General features: G+C 42.2%; 1 protein-coding gene and 1 non-coding gene across 2 annotated transcripts in view; both read left to right on the top strand.

The window, feature by feature from the left end:
• The window catches only part of LOC126184889 (cysteine dioxygenase type 1), a 134,616-nt gene that overhangs the window by 52,698 nt on the left and 60,999 nt on the right, over positions 1 to 20,919 (top strand). The gene's annotated exons all lie outside the window — the stretch shown is intronic.
• Positions 4,950 to 5,028, top strand: Trnat-ugu (transfer RNA threonine (anticodon UGU)). Its single transcript has one exon. It is a non-coding gene; the product is annotated as a tRNA-Thr (tRNA).

Raw genomic sequence — 20,919 nt, 5'->3', positions numbered from 1 at the left:
CCAATGCTGACACACACGATGATACTCGTAATGGTTTGCTGACTTCAGTAAGCGGCTATGTTCATTGAAGATACATACAATTCAATACAAGGGACTGAGGACCCTTAACCATGTACTTATTTGAGAATTTAGATCTAATAATTAGTTGAGGGGAGCTAAATTGCAATATGATTGTGTGTGTAAATGTTATCTGGAACTGAGCTACTTACAATAAGTGAAAAACCTGTCAGTTATTGATGACAGGTGTGTGGGGAACTGTCAACCAAAGGCCTAAAACATTCAGTGGTAATGAAATACCGAAGGTCAGACAGCCCGAGGCTGTGCGAAAATATTAACAATCATCTTGTGTAAGAACGGCACCCCATAGCCACAGGAAAAAGGCCTTCATAAAATTCACTGGCGAAAGTGTCAACTAGTACTCTAAGTTAGAGACAGAGTCAGGCGCCGTGATCAGTAAGAATTTTGAAGATGGTTAGGAAGAACTCGTCTCTTTATCAGGACCATCGCGATGCAAATAAACGATAGTTAAAAACCTTATCACAATCAGCTGATTTCCGACTGCGAAAAACAATAGCTTCACGTGGCTTGTAGGACAAAGTACTCATTATACACTGAAGAGCCGAAGAAAGTGGTACACCTGCCTAATATCGTGTAGGGCTCCCGCGAGCACACAGAAATGACGCAACACGACGTGGCATGGACTCGACCAATGTATGAAATAGTGCTGGAGGTAATTGACACCATGAACGCTGCAGAGCTGTCCTTAAATCCATAAGAGTACGAGGCGGTGGAAATATCTTCTGAACAGTTCGTTGTAACGCATCCACGATATGCTCAATAATGTTCCTGTCTGAGAAGTTGGTGGGCAACAGAAGTGTTGAAACTCAGAAGAGTGTTCCTGGAGCAACTTTGTAGCAATTCTGGACGTGTGGGGTGTCGCATTGTCCTGCTGGAATTTCCCAAGTCCGTCGGAATGCACAAAGGACATGAATGGATGACAGGTAATCAGAGAGGATGCTTACGTACATGTCACCTGTCAAAGTCGTATCTAGACGTACCAGGGGTCCCATATCACTCCAACTGCACACGCCCCACACCATTACAGAGCCTCCACCAGCTTGAACAGTCCCCTGCTGACATGCAGGGCCCATGGATTCATGAGGTTGTCTCCATACCCGTACACGTCCATCCGCTAGATATAATTTGAAACGAAACTCGTCCGACCAGGCAACATGTTTCGTCATCAATAGTCCAATGTCGGTGTTGACGGACCGAGGTGAGGCCTAAAGCTTTGTGTCCTGCAGTCATCAAGAGTACACGAGTCGGCCTTCGGCTCCAAATTACCATATTCATGATGTTTCGTTGAATGGTTCGCACGCTGACACTTGGTGATGGCCCAGCATGGAAATCTGCAGCAATTTGCGGAAGGGCTGTACTCCAGCCACGTTGAACGATTCTCTTCAGTCGTCGTTGATCCCGTTCTCGCAGGATCTTTTTCCGGCTGCAGCGATGTCGGAGATTTGATGTTTTACCAGAGTGCTGATATTCACGGTACACTCGTGAAATGGCCGTACGGGAAAATCCACACTTCATCGCTACAGTATAGACGCTGTGCCCATCGCTCGTGCGCCATCTATAACACCACGTTCAAACTCACTTAAATCTTGATAACCTACCATTGCAGCAGCAATAACCGATCTAACAACTGCGCCAGACACTTGTTGTCTTATACAGGGTGTTACAAAAAGGTACGGCCAAACTTTCAGGAAACATCCCTCACACACAAAGAAAGAAAATATGTTATGTGGACATGAGTCCGGAAACGCTTACTTTCCATGTTAGAGCTCATTTCATTACTTCTCTTTAAATCACATTAATCATGGAATGGAAACGCACAGCAACAGAACGTACCAGCGTGACTTCAAACACTTTGTTACAGGGAATGTTCAAATATCCTCCGTTAGCGAGGATACATGCATCCACTCTCCGTCGCATGGAATCCCTGATGTGCTGATGCAGCCCTGGAGAATGGCGTATTGTATCACAGCCGTCCACAATACGAGCACGAAGAGTCTCTACATTTGGTACCGGGGTTGCGCAGACAAGAGATTTCAAATGCCCCCATAAATGAAAGTCAAGAGGGTTGAGGTCAGGAGAGCGAGGAGGCCATGGAATTGATCCGCCTCTACCAATCCATCGGTCACCGAATCTGTTGTTGAGAAGCGACTGAAATGTGCAGGAGCTCCATCGTGCATGAACCACATGTTGTGTCCTACTTGTAAAGGCACATGTTCCAGCAGCACAGGTAGAGTATCCCGTATGAAATCATGATAACGTGCTCCATTGAGCGTAGGTGGAAGAACATGGGGCTCAATCAAGACATCACCAACAATGCCTGCCCAAACGTTCACAGAAAATCTGTGTTGATGACGTGACTGCACAATTGCGTGCGGATTCTCGTCAGCCCACACATGTTGATTGTGAAAATTTACAATTTGATCACGTTGGAATGAAGCCTCATCCGTAAAGAGAACATTTGCACTGAAATGAGGAATTGACACATTGTTGGATGAACCATTCGCAGAAGTGTACCCGTGGAGGCCAATCAGCTGCTGATAGTGCCTGCACACGCTGTACATGGTACGGAAACAACTGGTTCTCCCGTAGCACTCTCCATACAGTGACGTGGTCAACGTTACCTTGTACAGCAGCAACTTCTCTGACGCTCACATTAGGGTTATCGTCAACTGCACGAAGAATTTCCTCGTCCATTGCAGGTGTCCTCGTCGTTCTAGTTCTTCCCCAGTCGCGAGTCATAGGCTGGAATGTTCCGTGCTCCCTAAGACGCCGATCAATTGCTTCGAACGTCTTTCTGTCGGGACACTTTCGTTCTGGAAATCTGTCTCGATACAAACGTACCGCGCCACGGCTATTGCCCCGTGCTAATCCATACATCACTGGGCATCTGCCAACTCCGCGTTTGTAAACATTGCACTGACTGCAAAACCACGTTCGTGATGAACACTAACTTGTTGATGCTACGTACTGATGTGCTTGATGCTAGTACTGTAGAGCAATGAGTCGCATGTCAACACAAGCACCGAAGTCAACATTACCTTTCTTCAATTGGACCAACTGGCGATCAATCGAGGAAGTACAGTACATACTGACGAAACTAAAATGAGCTCTAACATGGAAATTAAGCGTTTCCGGTCACATGTCCACATAACATCTTTTCTTTATTTGTGTGTGAGGAATGTTTCCTGAAAGTTTGGCCGTACCTTTTTGTAACACCCTGTGTAGGGGTTGCCGACAGCAGCGCCCTATTCTGCCTGTTTACATACTCTGTATTTGGATACGCATGGCTATACCTGTTTCAGTGTAGGTTGGACAAAACGAGACTTACTTTTTGGATTATGTGCGAACGGCAAAGACTTAATACGTCAGTATCGTTTCATATGCGCAACGTAAACAACGGATACAGAATTTTCCTATCCCACGTAAAATAATAATGTGTGAAGTAAAACCAGTTTCAGTTCAAAAGATTTGGATTGTTTGGGGGAAGAGACCATACAGCGATGTCATCGGCCTTATCGGATTAGGGAAGGACGGGGAAGGAAGTCGGCCGTGCCCTTTCAAATGAACCATCCCGGCATTTGCCTGGAGTGATTTGGGGAAATCACGGAAAACCTAAATCAGGATGGCCGGGCGCGAGATTGAACCGTTGTCCTCCCGGATGCGAGTCCAGTGTGCTAACCACTGCGCCACCTCGCTCGGTTCAGTTCAAAAGAGAGCGGGAGTTCTAATTTAGCAGTACATTTCTCTCTGTTGAGATTAGAAGGCCTTAATAACTTTGTTTCATGAAGTTTTCAGTCACCACGTTATCACAAGACCAGGGTTTAAGGTGTCGCATAGAAGAGATGAACTGCATTTGCTTCCCCGCGTCAGAAGCGAGGTCATGACTCTTGTTTAATTTCGTAATTATAATCATGAAATATCTTTGTGGTTACAGTGGCGGGCGTAGTACTGCTGGCATGCAGCCAACCATTCTTGACAAAGTTCTACATGTGCCCAACGAGCAACACTTTGAGCACATACCGCTTGTGACCCACCGCTACCACTCGACTCGCTGGAATATCACTGATAAAGCTCTCTTAATCAAAGTATAACCCAAGTATAATCCTTCTTGTACCATAAAATTTCAGGTGTGATTTCAGGTGTGCAGCTGCATAAACTCAACTTCTTCGTCTAATATTTCAGCTGAATAGCGTCCAGCCATCTTCAGAGTGAGCCGAGGTGACTGACGCTCCAGCACTTGCTCCGTCCTTTTTACTCAAGGACCGAACCACTGCGCATGCTGAATTAATGCGGATGCACTTCCGAAATTTTATGGAACGGTCTTTGCGCAGAGATAACATGAAGATGCATATAATCCTTCTTATTTGTAAGCACCAGTTTAAGGAATAGTGAGTAGGATTAAGAGGGCTACTCACAGAAAAATAAATTTATTTTGTCCAATATAAGGAACTAATAATTTGTACAGAATTAATAAGTAAAAATTTAAAAGGTAGCTAAGTGCGTAAGCGTCAGACTGCAGAAGTGGGACTCAGTTCTCAACCGATCCTAGGACTGTTTGTGCCATTCACCGTATCTTTGACATCTGACAATGATGTGTTAAAATGAAAAATTACAATGAAATGAACACCCTTAGCTGCTTACAGGGAAAATGTATGTCCCGACCGGGACTCGAAGCCGGGATCTCCTGCTCACATGGCAGACGCTCTATCCACTTTTTTTTTTTTAATCTCATTTTGTTCGTTTTCGTGCGTTGTATCTGCTCGGGGCGGACGTCGCAAGACACCCATTTCAGTTCGTCGTTGTTCCATTAACTCAGTTTTTTTTATTACAGAAGGCACCAAACCCTCTGACCGAACACGCTGAGTTACCGTGCCGTTACTCGGTGGCTCAGATGGATAGAGCGTCTGCCATGTAAGCAGGAGATCCCGGGTTCGAGTCCCGGTCGGGGCACACATTTTCATCTGTCCCCGTTGACGTATGTCAACGCCTGTAAGCAGCTAAGGGTGTTCATTCATTGTAATTTCATTCTAACGAGCTGCATGGTCACCGATGGTATCTGTTCTTTCGGACATGTCCGAAAGAACAGATACCATCTTAGTATATATAAAATGAAAAATGTCAAGTTATAGATTGGTTCGTGCTCTACCTAAAACTCTAGTCCCTCTCATAAATGGCTCGATAAGTCAGCTCAACGGGCCGGCCGGAGTGGCCGTGCGGTTCTAGGCGCTACACTCTGGAACCGAGTGACTGCTACGGTCGCAGGTTCGAATCCTGCCTCGGGCATGGATGTGTGTGATGTCCTTAGGTTAGTTAGGTTTAATTAGTTCTAAGTCATAGGCGACTGATGACCTCAGAAGTTAAGTCGCATAGTGCTCAGAGCCATTTGAACCATTTTGAACCAGCTCAACGGCCAGAAGAAGGCAGGGACATACCACCTCCAACAGAACCACGCCTACTACTTCTCTGCAGTGTTCTAACTTCGGGTTGACGATACCTTTACCTCACTGTGCTCGTAGCAGTAGACTACTCTTTCAGTTTGTCAACTACAGCTGTTACTGGCTGAGAGTTTCGTGTTCAGTATGTGCTTCCTACAATTTCCTCAGCATGACGTACTGAATCATTCACTTGAAGACCTTAATTAGTGCCCAGTACATACAGGATGTCCCAGGAGGAATAGTCAGCATTCAGGGATATGACAGGAGCGATCATTTGAAGCAAAAAGAATCTAGTAAACATTAGCTCTAAAATGCAGCTGTTAGAGCTATGAGTATTTGTTCCGTGAAACAAATCTCTTCTACTGCAAGCTCATTACTTTCCATATATTGAGATGTCGTCGAATGGACGAAAACAAGATAAAAATGTCCAACATACATGGTTTCTAAAGTGCGTATCTTAAGACCTATAAGCACTTGTTCAGTGGCGATGATGAGAAGGTGCTCATAGCTCTTAAGGTATGCGCTTTAGAAACCATGTATGTTGGACATTTTTCTCTTGTTTTCGTCCTTCGACGACATCTCAACATATGGAAAGCAAAGAGCTTGCAGTAGAAGAGATTTGCTTCGCAGTATCGAAGATGAAGCAATGCTCATAGCTCTTAAGACACGCATTTTAGAGAGAATGTTTATTAGATTTTTTTTTTATTTCTAATGATCCCGTTATATCCCTGGATATTGTCCATTATTACTGGGACACCCTCGATACAGTGTTTCTACTTTGTGGGCCTTTTTTTCGTTTTCCACCACCGTAATTCCATCAATTCAAGCAAGATCGCTGGTGTTTTAATTTGCAGTTCAGACAATTTTATTATCATATGTTCATTTCTGTGCAAGCCGATGATGAGTTACTGAATTTAATAGGAGAGAAAAAGAGTGTTATGGCAAAACTTAATTAAAGGTAGAGATAATTTGATGGGACACATACTGAGGCATCAAAGAATAGTAAATTTGGTAATGAAGGGAAGTCTAGAGGGCAAACACCTAGGTTTCAATACAGTAAACAGATCTAGTCGGAAGTAGGCTGCAATAGCTGCGCAGATATTAAAAGACTTGCTGAAGATAGACTAGGATGGATAGCTGTGTCAAACTAGTCTTGAGACGTGACTACAACAGCAACATTCCGCAGTTACGTACAGGCTACCGTTATCTACTCAGCGCCGTAAGGTTAACGTCTGCTAGACACGCTGTTCAGCCTACTGCAGGGCAGCCACCTGGGCGAGGGACGGCAACGTAATGACAGGAGATTCCAGCCATCGTAACTGCCTGTTGACTGTGCTTAGGAACTAGCGAGAACCAGTCACAACGCAGAATTCAAGCAAACTATGTTATTCCTGCGTGCTAAAACTGTTTGTGTGACACCAAGTGGATGAATCGCAACTTTTCTTAGACACTGCGGCTATGTTTACCGGTTTCAGAGGTATCCCTTCAGTCCACTATTACTAAATCTCCCGTTGTGTATGGGTGACGAATTATTCTGACAGCAAGTCAACAAGACACGTACTGCTAAAAAGCGTTCCGATTTCGTGGAAAAGAAAGAAGATTATTCGTCCAACAGTTCATCAGAAACTTAATTTTATCTGCAGCTTACCGCTGACGCGTCGATCATGTTCACAACAGTTAGAAATCTTAGGTTAAATACAATTGCAATACGTCGCGAATTTCCCACGGCTTCAAAGTTGATTCCACATTTGAAGGGAAGCATGTGTACTGTGATGTGTTTCTGATAGCTATTAGTGCATTCTTAATACCGCTTCAGTATATCAGAAAAGATGACAAAGCCGTCTTCAGCCCTCAGGTTGGCTTGAATACCGCGTGCCGGCCGCTGTGGCCGAGCGGTTTTAGGCGCTTCAGTCTGGAACCGCACAACCCCTACGGTCGCAGGTTCGAATCCTGCCTCGGGCATGGATGGTTGTGATGCCCATAGGTCGGTTAGGTTTAAGTAGTTCTAAGTTCTAGGGGACTGATGACCTCAGATGTTAAGTCCCATAGTGCTCAGAGCCTCTTGAACCATTTTTGAATACCGCGTGCTACTATCGGACATGATGTCCCTTGCCTTCCTCTGACCTTTGTACTGACTTAACCAGACAGCTGTCGAGAGACCTACAGTTGAACGTGGACTCGCAATCACGGCCCAACTTGGCATTTTCCTCGAAAACAATTTATTACAGAAAAAAAACTAAATAAGTGACAAGTGCCACAACGAACCCTGAGATCAACTTACGATTGAACCACAAATCCTTGGATTTATGTTGTTCTGACACTTAACCAAGTAGTCGCCAACTGTGATATGCTAAATATTGTCTACATAGTAAATTTACTGCCAATATATCCATGATATGAAATATTGCAGTAAAATATTTGCATTAGTTAGTTATGTGTTTCGCTGATCATATTCACGATAGACATTAGCATGTACCATGTGTCATTTAAACAACTATCATATATACACACATCAAAAAAAGTTTTGCATTACCCCTGTTCCCAGAACTCCTGAAGACAGACGTTGACTGTAGATATTGTATCACAGACACAGTCCCTTTAACTGTTCAGAGATGTCACTAAACCCGCCGAAAGATGTACACAACCATTCATGAGCAGCGCCTATTAGCCGGAAGGGGTCCGACAGCCGATCAGTTCTTCATTCCACCAGGAAGGAGGTACACGGCTTATGTTTCCTGTAGTTCAACCATGCCTAGACGGTCAATACTACGGTTCGATCGCGTCCGCATTGTTACGTTGTGCCAGGGAGGGCTCTCAACAAGGAAAGTGTCCAGGCGTCTCCGAGAGAACCAAAGCGATGTTGGTCGGACATGGAGGAGATACAGAGAGACAGGAACTGTCGATGACATGCCTCACTCAGGCCGCCCAAGTGCTACTACTGCAGTGGATGACCGCTACCTACGGATTATGGCTTGGATGAACCCTGACAGCAACGCCACCGTGTTGTATAATGCTTTCCCTGCAGCCACAGGACGTCGTGTTACGATTCAAGCTGTGCGCAGTAGGCTGCATGATGCGCAACTTCACTCCCGACGTTCATGGCGAGGTCCATCTTTGCAACCACGACACCATGCAACGTGGTACAGATGGGCCCAACAACATGCCGAATGGACCGCTCAGGATTGCATTCACGTTCTCTTCACCGATGAGAGTCGCATATGCCTTCAACCAGACAATCGTCGGAGACGTGTTTGGAGGCAACCCGGTCAGACTGAACGCCTCACACACTGTCCAGCGAGTGCAGCAAGGTGGAGCTTCTCTGCTGTTTTGGGGTGGCATTATGTGGGGCCGACGCACAACGCTGGTGGTCATGGAAGGCGCCGTAACGGCTGTACGATACGTGAATACCACCCTCCGACCGATAGTGCAACCATATCTGCAACATATTGGTGAGGCATTCGTCTTCATGGACGACAATGAGCGCCGCCATCGTGCACATCTTGTGAACTTCCTTCAGGATTAACGACATCGCTCGACAAGAGTGGCCAGCATCTTCTCCAGACGTGAACCCTATCGAACATGCCTGGAACAGATTGAAAAGAGCTGCTTATGAACAATGTGGCCCAACAACTACTCTGAGGGATCTACGCCGAATCGCCGTTGAGGAGTGGGACCATCTGGACCAACAGTGCCTTGATGAACTTGTGGATAGTATGCCACGACGAATACAGGCATGCATCGATCCAAGAGGACGTGCTACTGGGTGTTTGAGGTATCGGTGTGTGCAGCAGTATGGACCACCACCTCTGAAGGTCTCGCTGTATCGTGGTACAGCATTCAATGTGTGGTTTTCATGAGCAATAAAAATGGCGGAAATGACGTTTAAGTTGATCTCTATTCCAATTTTCTGTACAGGTGATGCAAAACCTTTTTTGAAGTGTGTAGTTGTTACAGATAAATCTATATTATTTTATTTTTCTCGTTTACAGGTATGGAACTGACCACATACTTCTGTTTAACAATCTCCACACCTATACCCTGCACGTTACTGTAAGTACATGGCAGAGGGCCCATCTATTCAGTACTCTATGGTATAGGATTTATCAACAAGAAAACATCAATTACTCTTTCAAATCTGGTCAAATCGTCAAACAATTTTATATTTATCTGTACGGTCAGTCCTTTGTGTGCCGAAGTTCGATGCATTATAAGACAGTTCACATGATTCTCCCTTGTACTATTGCATTTATAAATATCTGTCTCAGACTGCAGTAAATAGATAAAAACATATTTCATATCATTAATGAACCAATATACTGTGAGACTACAGATAATAATTTCAACTCCTTAAAAATATGCCTACTTGATGTACATGATAGATAAGTTACGAATTTATAGGCCGTCAAAATGGGCAACTATTCTTATGCAGAAGTAGAGGAAGCTAAATTTTTTAGCAAGCCGACGAAATGATAATTACAATTAGCGGTTTCATCATTACTTGCGCCACAAACATAGAATTTTCTTCGTAATTTGCTATTTATTTTTTCTGCATATTTATGGTAGCACAAACCTACATGAGATGCTGTATTTCAATATTTGAACGAGACCATTTATGCAAGATGAGTTAACAATTGTCACTGAAGACAGTATATTATTTTCTGCGTTGACACTTCTTCACTCAGCTTAACAGAAATTCGTATAAGGTTTGCAGAAAGCACTGCTAATTCTACCTTTTAATTAAATAAATTGATTGCTATATCTCATAGAGCACGTTTATAAAACAAAGACGATTCTGTCAGTACCCTTTTTTTCTGTTTTCCTTTTCCTTTAAGGAAGTTAGTCATGAAAGATGTACTAAACAACGTATAACGAAATGGGGAAAGTGAACAGAAAAATTCAAGTGAAATTCAGAATTATTAGTGAATAAGAGACGTGTTGAAAAGTCACAGGGCCTGAGAGATTTCACTTGGCTCACTTTTGACGAGCAATTAATCATCAAAGCGAGAATATTAACTGATGATTCACGGTAATATGCATTTATTCTGGTGATAAGTGAAGTTGTGAAAGGGATTACGAAACACATGGAATATAATTTTCCTTGGCCTTCAGGAAGAAGTGATTACAGTGGTTTTAAAGTTTATTCGATACTTGTATTACAAGATAAAATAGTAGTAGGTCGCATTATAGTTATTTTTTTTTACTGATCATCTGTTTAGTTATCGTTCTCCATTATATTTACGTTCATATTCCTATTCCTGTTACGATCTCTCTGTGCAGTGAGCAAAAATTATGTTCTTTTTATATTCACAGACTTTCACGAACCAGTAGTAGTTACTCATGGACTAACACTGAAAATTGAAACTGAATTTTCATTTCTAGTTTCCAGAATTTGGTGTAAGAACAAATTACATTAAAACTGGGGACTGATTTGTGACAATCGCACCAAAATTATTTGGATCCAATTTTTGCTTTAATTTTTGTTCGTCGGCTAGACAGTCTGTGTCGTTGAGCTTCAAATTAAATCCACACAACAATGTTATTCAGGTTTTCCTTCGAGGCATCGAGAGAAATTTGGAAATGCACAAGTTCCACTGTATTACTTCTAGAGACCGTATCTAATACAGTTACTTTTATCTTCTGTTTGAACATCGCAAATGGTTCTGATTTCGTACTTATGCTCAAAAGATGCTTTTCTATAATCATTCCTGTTTCTCGAAAATTACAATCAACTCTCATCATGCTTATTCAAAACTGTCTTAACGAGAGTCTTTTCTCGAAGTAAACGAAAAATTGATTAAAATACGCGCCTGCGCTAATCGCAGAGCCTTCCTACAGCCGCTTATCTGTCACGGAGTTGCACGATGCGTGAACGGAATTTTCCGTTGGAAACGTCCTTACTTCTTGTCTAACACTCGAGAACCGTGTTCTTTAACTCGTAACATCAGGGATTGTACTTTGGTGGGAAGGCTTCCGTGGTGCTGGACGTCAATAAATATGCACAGCATTATCAACCCTGATAATCACTTTTGATTGAATTACGACATTATACACGAAGTGTAGAGTAAAGAGGAAAACATTACCTTTATTGGGCGTTACTACCAAACTCTTAGAATCCTCATTAGGTTATTTATACCAGAAATAAACAGTAGATTCGTTGAGGAACATATTGATGTCAGAGTACAAGAAAATCTGTTGTAATTTAAATTCCTGGAATATGAATTAACTACAAGCTAAAGTAATATGTCTTCGCATACGTAAAAAGGACAGATAAAACTGTAGACGTGTTGTCACCGTCACAAAAAAGGAATAGAAAAAATGGATCTAAAAATGCACCTAGAGCAATCTGTTTATATCTAAATTCATATATTTAGACATATGCGCCATCGCTTTGCAAACTGATAGACCAACCTATAGCTAGCGAGCTTTGTCATTCTCCTCATGCGATGCTGAACAGAGCGTGTAAAGAAAGGAATTGATGACATAGGACTGTGATGAGAAGTTATTCGAGTCAACAGACCATTAGAGACTCAGGCTTTCACTGCGGTGTTTGTGTGCCGTCGCAACGACACCGTTTTGTTCCTACGGCTGCGTGTATCTTCTCAGACGTCCTCTCTACCTCTGGGAATTACGGAGTTCCAAAACGTGCATGTCTTGTGTCTCCCATGCTGAATGGGTATGGTTGTGGATTCCCTTTTCCTGTTTCACACATTCATAAAACTGCTAGGAACTTGGAAGCTCAAGTGTTTTTCCAGCAAGGTCTACGTCTTGCTGCGAGTCACTGTGAAGTGTGTGGCAGAGTATACTTTTTACTGTACTGTATCACAAAGTTTCTTCCATTTCCATTCACGGATGAAGTGTAGGAAGGATGATTGTTAATATGGATCTTCTGTGCCTGATTTTGTCTGCACTGTCTCTTCGTGATAGATAAGTAGTGCTGAACAACGCTTGTAGTTCCTGCCCCGAAAAACTTGAAGTTTTCTAAGGAGGTTCTTCGACAGTCTGCTAGTAAAGATTTTTCAACATTTCTGTTACGCGGTCTAGCGAGTCAAATAAGCCTGTGAACATTTTCACCCATCCATTTTTGTATACGTTCGAAGTCCACTGTTAATCGGCCTGATAAGGGCCCCACATCCACTAATCAGCCAGAACATTATGACCATACCTAATAGCCGGTATGTCCACATTTGGCACGGATAACAGCGAAGACGCGTCGTGGCATGGAAGCAAAGACACCTTGGTAGGTCGCTGGAAGGAGCTGACACCACATCAGCATGCACAAGTCATCTAATTACTGTAAATTCCGGGGGAGGGGAGTGATGAGCTCTGACGCGATTTCAATCACATCCCAGATGTGTTCGATTGAGTTCAGATCTAGCGGGTTGGGAAGCCAACGCGTCGATTGAAACTCGCCACTGTGTTCCTCGAACCACTCCATCACATTCCCAGCTTTGCGACATTGCGCATTGTCTTATTGAAAAATGCCACTGTCGCCGGGAAACATGATCGCCATGAAGAGTTGTACGTGGTCTGCAACCACCGTACGATACTCCTTGCCTGTCATGGTGCCTTGCAAGAGCTCCAATGGACCCATGGATGCCCACGTGAGTTTTCCCCAGAGCATAATGGAGTCGCCTCCAGCTTGTCTCCGTACCGCAATACAGGTGTCAAGGAGCTGTTTCCATGGAAGTCGACAGATTCGCGCCCTTCCCTCGGCATGATGAAGAATGTATAGGGATTCATCAGACCATGCAGCGCTCTGCCACTGCGCCAAAGTTCAGTGCCGATGGTCACGTGCCCATTTCAGTCGTAGTTGCCGATGTCGTCATGTTCACATTGGCACATGCATGAGTCGTCGGCTGCGGAAGTCGCTCGTTAGAAGTGTTCGGTGCGCTGTGTGTTCAGACACACTTGTACTCTGCGCAGCATTAGAGACTGATGTTCGTTCCGCCACAGTTCGCCTCCTGTCCTGTTTAAACCATTCTCCGCAGCCAACGACGTCCGACATCTGTAAACATTATGACGTCTGGATGTGGTTTCACCTCGGTGTCGCAAAGTGTTGAACACACTCACTACAGCACTCCTCAAACACCTGACAAGTAGTGGTGCTTCCGAAATGCTCGTACAGAGCCTCCGGGCCATCGCAATCTGCACTCGATCAAACTCAAATTGATCCCCATTCTACGCACAACATACTCACTGATGTGTGTCTGACTAGCAGTCATTCCTCGCCAGGTGACGCTGCTATCGCCTGGACGAGTTTACGTCGATAGTGTGTATGTGGTCATAATGTTCTGGCTGATCAATGTCCTTCAGCACTATTTAAGTTTGAGTACTATTACTGTTTTTTGTTCAGTCGAATTGCTGTTTTCCAGTATCCTACCAATAGATCAGAAGTTTATATTTACATTTACGTCACCTGAAAGAAGTGTGGTAGCTGAAGATTACAGGGTGATATATCTGGCGCCTCTCTACGATGGTGTGGTATGTGTTGCAAGTTTTTGAGACACGTGACAGCTAGAGCTTATTCATATACTACGACTGTAGTTGAAAAACACTGAGAAACTGAGCAGGTCTACTGTTACAACAGTGTGGTGCCAGATTCAAATCGCGAAGAGACTTTCCGTTCTTTCTGTACATTGCTCCTTGCACACATTTGGATAACTTCAGTCAACATTCTGTCTGAGAGAAGTTGGTGCTCGCCTTTAATTATCGGGCTGTTGACTATACATTAGAAGATAGTGAAAAAGAGCAACATATGTCTGATGATACATGGCCTACTATTTAAATGCCATTTCTTTAGGTAACAGTACAGCACCGATTACAGAATTTAATTTTTTAAGAGAGCAGCAACAGCCTAGTCTAATGTCCAGATAGGTAACCAATAGCCAAACGGAAGATTGCAGTTGTTTCAAGGAAAATGCCTTTTTTGCATGCTGCACATCGAAATTTTTATTTTTATTTATGCACCCAGACGCGTTTCGCCTTTTTTTACGAGGCATCTTCAGTGAGTGTCAGGTAACTTCTAATTCATTGCATCTATGCAAACTGCTTTTTATCATGTGGCAGCCAGGTGGACATCTTACAGTTCACTTTCAGTTCACTGTTTACGTTACACATCACTGTAATTGCCACCTTTTTAATCATTTGTAACGTAAACAGTGAACTGAAAGTGAACTGTAAGATGTCCACCTGGTTGCCAGACGAGAAAAGCAGTTTACTTAGATGCAGTGAATTAGAAGTTACCTGACACCCACTGAAGATGCCTTGTAAAAAAGGCGAAACGCGTCTGGGCGCATAAATGAAAATAAAAAATTTCGATGTGCAGCATGCAAAAAAGGCATTTTCTTTGAAGCAACTGCAATTTGTATACAGCTGCTGCGAAAATGACCACTACAAGAAACTTGTTAAACGGAAGATTATTTATAACCGGATATTTTATACTAGAATGGAATTCTTAATCAAGACACTACGACTCTTATTATATAGTAAAAAAGGGAAGCTGACATAGAAAACTTCGCGTCGCCATAGATTTCTTCCGTTTTTTGTACATTACAATCGGCATCATCATCAACATTATTACTGTTATCACCGAGTGAGGTGGAACAGTGGAGAGACTTCGGACTCGCATCCGGGAGGGTGGTGCTTCAAGTTCCTATCGAACCACAACAGATTACATTTTCCGTGGCATATGTCGGAATGGTTCCTTTAAAAAGAACATGGCCCATTTCCCTTCTCATACTTGCCCAACTCGAGTTTGTATCCATTCATTATCTTCAACTGCCCGAAGTATGTAAACTGATCCACTGGCTCCATGTATTTAATGTATACTGTTTTCTTTCCAGTTCATGGGTTACACATTCTTATATGCTTATTGTATTTAATTTTCAGGCTTTCTCCGTTACGTTATTATGTTTATTGTGCAAGTTTATAAGCCCTCCACGTTTTGTACATATTAATATGAAACGAATTACCTTTCTGTTTATTTGTTTTTTATCTTCTTCTCTCTATTTATAAACTCTTGTTGTACGTATTAATCCGTGCCATTATATTGTTATTGCTTTCTCCTTTATTTTATTGACTTTTCTCTGTAATTGTTTTTGCATTCAATTAATCTGTGTGTATAATATTAATGATTCTATCATATTTGCAATAATTTCATGTCCTTTACATGGAAAGCAAATAAATGAATCAGTGCAGATTTTCTAAAGCCATTTCTAGCAGACTTAGTATGATTATGTGTAGACTTTAATGTTCAATATGAAGTTTTAGAGCCAAAAGGTGTATGCAGAATGTCATGTCATGGTCCAAAGACCAAGCTCCAAAACTCATCTTCTGCCTTCTGACTCGTACTTTATTTCGCGGATCGCATCATTCTCTTGAGATCTCGAAGCAATATTTCATTGGTGTGCCTTTTGGACTTTTCTCCTATACTTTTCATTCAAAGATGTTTGTAAGGTTGGTGTCCTGTGTCTCATTTTTTTCTTCATTTCTTTAAGAGGTTGTCTTATTTCAACTACTTGTTTAGCATCTCCTTCATTGGAAGCCTTTTGTGTCCAGCTCGTTTTGGTTACTTTCCTCCATATCCGCATTCTTGTTGCTCCCAGATGGTCTTTGTCTTTCTCTTCCATTTTTCTGCTTTCACTTCCGGCGCACGAGTACGCTCTGTCTTATCTTGATTTTCACGTGGTCGCTGCTTAAGAAGCTTCTTTTTTTCTGGAAGCTGTGCTTACCAAGACCTAGTCTTAGATAATATCTGAATTGTATCTGTTATCTTCAGAAACTATGCTTCCCAAGCTGTTTCACTTCATCGATTTTTCACTTACCTAGTTTTATATTTGCGGTAGGTGCTTTCTTTGCATTTCTGTTTAACTTATATGATTTTAAAGAAGCTGCTGTTACTTCCAGGCCTCTGTTAGGTGCTCATTCGTGCCCGATGAACCTTTTGCAGCGGACAGGCTGTACGTTCGTCCTAACTACCTTTGTTTTCTGTTCCAGGTGTCCACAATAATCATATTAATTATGATGAAAGGGAACAGTCATGTCTAACACATTGTCTGATTTTTGCAGCTCTTTCAAACCCATTTACGGTTATTTGTGTGGCCTGAAGCTGATAAAATTTTCAAATGAGCCTTATATTCTCGCAGTCAGTCCCTATCCTCGTCATGAACTGAAACAGCAATTTCAGTTTATCACGTCAAAAGTTTTAACAAACGTAGGAAAGTGACCCTTGACTACTTCTCCTTCTTCACAGGACAATTTTCAGTTCTCTAATTCTTTTCTACTCGTATTATTCGTCTTCTCGAACTAAAACCAAACAGACTTTGAGACTTTAATTTTTATTCTGCTCACTATTATGTTTACCAATATTTTCATCTTGTGGAATAGAAGGAAAATGAGCCACTAACAACTACATTCTGTAACATTTCTTAGTTTTGGTGCAGTAATTTTTCTACTTTTTATAAAATTTTCAGAAATTTCCCCTTTGTCAGAACATTCTTTGATATTCAGAACATGAAGCATCACAAAATGCTATTTAAAAGGGGACATCTTTGAATATATTGGAAGATTTTGGACAACTATTATAAAACGTATATTACTCAAAAGAAAAGATTAAGGCTGAAGACAGAAGACGTGAAGATATATAAATAATATGTCATTTATATAAGTTCGCCTTCGCCTAAGATGTATTTCGGTGATACTTTTCTTAAATTGACAATTGCTAGGCGCTAAGTGGAGGTTAGCAGTTGTGGCTCCTACCTTTTTATTGCAGTAGTAAATTCTTAGCGATGTACCCTGGAAGCGGTGCGACATGTATGAAGTACGGACCTACCTGCGTCGTTAGCGGAGATATGAGATCTGTGCCCGCTAACTGCTGTCCCGTTATGAGGTCGCCGCATTCTGCTCCAGGGACTGTAGGTCAGCACGGCGTCATTTGAAACTACTTTATGCATTCTGGATAAATTAACGAATAACGTATTAACACAATAGTCGTGCATGCAATGAAAAAGATGTGGTCCAGTCTGAACTTGGCCGCTAAGAGCTTGTTACATAATTAAAATTAATCGCTGTCTTTCATGCTTAGAAGTCACATCGCATGTAAAAGTTCGATTATTGGCCGGCTCATACGGACTAGACTGTATTTGTGTCATAACCTAAATTTACGTTGTTTTTCACTTATGTTTCGACTGCAGAAAGATATTCTGACATAACTTAATTTAACTCATAATTTATTATTTGTTTTTATTCTAGACACACTAAAAACATACTAGTGTGGAATATCTGTATCTGAGTCTAATATACATGCACATGCTCAGTTTTGTGTACCCATCAAATAATGCTAACATTTATAGGAAGACAGGAAGACATATAGTTCATTGTTACATAATTGACTCTGTAATGGACTGATTCGTTGTACTTGATCCGTAACCACTTAAATTTGGTACTTTGCGTAGGTCGTATTCCGTTGTTTTGATAATATCACATATTCGAATGACTTGTCTAGAGTAGATTACGCTGAGCCTCATGCTATCTCACTTCAGGAAATCTAATGCAAGTAAAATTCTAGATTTCAATTAAAATAAATTAATGTACTCACATTATGTCTTTAATTTCCTCATGTACATACATTACAGGAAGATTTTAATGCCAGAAACTATCATTACGCACAAAATGAAGGTCAAAACATGTATCAATAAATTACTTGTACAATTTTGTATTTTAGGGGAAAAGTAATTTTTCTTAGTGCCACATATATTGCCTTATTACTCGTATTTTTTATATAAAAAAGGGCCTTTCGAAACCTCTTTTAAAACTGTCCTGAATTAATTTACATTTGGACCTTGAACCAAAAATAATGTAGATCACAATTACGTTTGAGTCATAACTGATGACTGATCACGTAGACAGCGCTATCTTTAAATAGAGTTGATTCAGTCAGGTATTGCAGTTATTGCTCAGCTCTCGTCAGAACTAGATGTGCGTCTGCTGCTTCTTGCTATTTTCAGGTTGTTCACATGTTAGCCACATTGATTTGTGATATGAGGATGATTTTGGTTTGTTAAAAAATAAAACTGTATGAATCTGACAGTGTTTCCGTATATTAGTGACATTCAATCATCGAGTAATTTTACAAACAGTGAATTCGAGAACATTTAATTCTGGTATACGTTATCGAGAAAATGATAAGTATTTTCCTTAATGTACTGATAAACTTTTCTGCACTTGTCGCGTTCGCCAAATATACGAGGGCTATTTGGAAAGTAAGGAACGATATGTCGCGAAATGGAAACCACAGTGAAAATCAAAACTGTTTTATTTGCAACAGTTAGATACAGCTTCCAGCTACGTATCTCCATAGTCACCGATCCGACTTAGACGTTTGTCGTACCGTTGTACCAACTGTCCAATAACCTCGTTACAGAAGGCAGCCGCCAGTGCTTTCCGCCAATTCTCTACGCTTGCCTACAGCTCGTTGTCTGTGCCAAAATGTTGTTTTCGTAGCCAGCAGTATATGTGAGCAGAGATGAAACTCAGAGGGAGACAATTACGGGCTGTACAGTGGGTAATCAAACATTTCTAATTGAAAACGATGCAGGAGCATCTTCATTACCCCTGCAGAATGCGGCTGAGAATTGTCTTGAAGAAGAAAACGCACGACAGTTATGGAATGTTGGCTGCATAGCTTCAGGCGAAATTTCTCAAATGCTTCAAATGGCTCTGAGCACTATGGAACTTAACTTCTGAGGTCATCAGTCCCCTAGAACTTAGAACTACTTAAACCTAACTAACCTAAGGACATCACACACATCCACGCCCGAGGCACGATTCGAACCTGCGACCGTAGCGGTCACGTGGTTCCAGACTGTAGCGCCTAGAACCGCTCGGCCACTTTGGCCTGCAGACCTTGTTCAACTTAATCATCTTGGACCACATTGCCCCGTTAGATGTCATTTTACATCAGGAGCAAAATGCACCGGTGCCCATTACATATCTGCCACATTACCCAAACATGGGCCATGGGTGAATTTCTAGCCCTGTTGGATGGGGACTTAATCGAAAAGTTTATATTGCAAATACAATTGTACTAACAAGGACAATATATCATCCTGAAGTAAGTGGCTACTCGTAACCACGTATTCGCATCCATCTCGAAAATGGGTAATATGATTATCCATCTTTACTAGAACGTTTTTTTCTTTTATTATCATATACTTTCAACGGTGTCAGTTTTCGCTGCTAATTACCATACACTCTATAGAAGAAGTAACGATAACCGTGACATGTTTCCAGAATGAATTTTCACTCTGCAGAGGAGTGTGCGCTGATATCAAAATTCCTGACACATAAAAAATGTGTAGCAGACCGGGACTCGAAACCGAACCTTTACCTCTCGTGGGTGAGCGCTCTCCGAGCACGATTCCCAACCCTTCTTCACAGTTTTACTTCCGTCACTAAGCCGGTACCTCATCTACGTTCCTATCTTGACAGAAGTTCTCCCGCGATACTTGCAGGACTAGCACTGCTAGAAGAAAGGATACTGTGGAGACTTGGCTTAGCCACAGCCTACGGAATTGTTTCCCGAATGTATCTTCATTCTGTAGAGTAATGTGCGTTGATAGAAAACTTCCTAGCAGATTAAAGCTGTGAAGACAAGTCGTGTGTCGTGATCAGGTAGCTCAGTTGGTAGAGTATTTACCCTCTTGGTAGAGTACTTGCCCGCAAAATTTTAGAGGTCCCGGGTTCGAGACCCGATCAGGCATACTGTTTCAGTTTACTACGAAACAATTGCGCGGTCTATGCCTAAGTCATGTCTCCACGGTATCCTTTCTTCCACGAGCGCTAGTCCCGCAGATTTCTAGAACTGTGAAGTTTGGAGGGTAGGAGACGAGGGCTGCCGGAAGTAAATCTGTGAAGACGGATCCTGAATCGTGCACGAGTAGGACAGCTGATAAATAATAGTAATAATAATAAAAATAATGATAATAAAATGTTGGCAGGGTACTTCCCGGTGACGGGCACAGGTTCCTGATTCGAGTCTCGGTCCGACACACCATTTTAATCTGCCAGAAGGTTTCAAACGCCGCATGTAGTTGTACGATAGTCTTCTCTGTGACTGAGGTCTGAGAACGGCGAACTCCACTTCTATACAGCTGCTTGCAGTGCCTGCGCTGGAATACATTTTCCTCTCCTCAGTTTACTTAGTACAGCGATCAGAGATATACATGTAGATTGTGGGCTAACGTCGTGAATTAAATAGCAAAATAATTCGTATCCTTCCCTAACCCCCGTCCCCTCCCTCCCGCTCAAAGGTCGCTGCAAACTGCAATACCTACTCTGGTGACTGACAAAGGGCTGAAATTAGATTCGTTTTTGCAGTTGCTGTCTGTGATTAGAGCAGCGGCCAAGC

This window comes from Schistocerca cancellata, chromosome 4, assembly GCF_023864275.1.
Source record: "Schistocerca cancellata isolate TAMUIC-IGC-003103 chromosome 4, iqSchCanc2.1, whole genome shotgun sequence".
In the NCBI taxonomy this organism is placed as follows: Eukaryota; Metazoa; Arthropoda; class Insecta; order Orthoptera; family Acrididae; genus Schistocerca; species Schistocerca cancellata.
The sequence above is the reverse complement of the archived record's forward strand: the minus strand, read 5'-3'. Positions and strand labels throughout refer to the sequence as shown.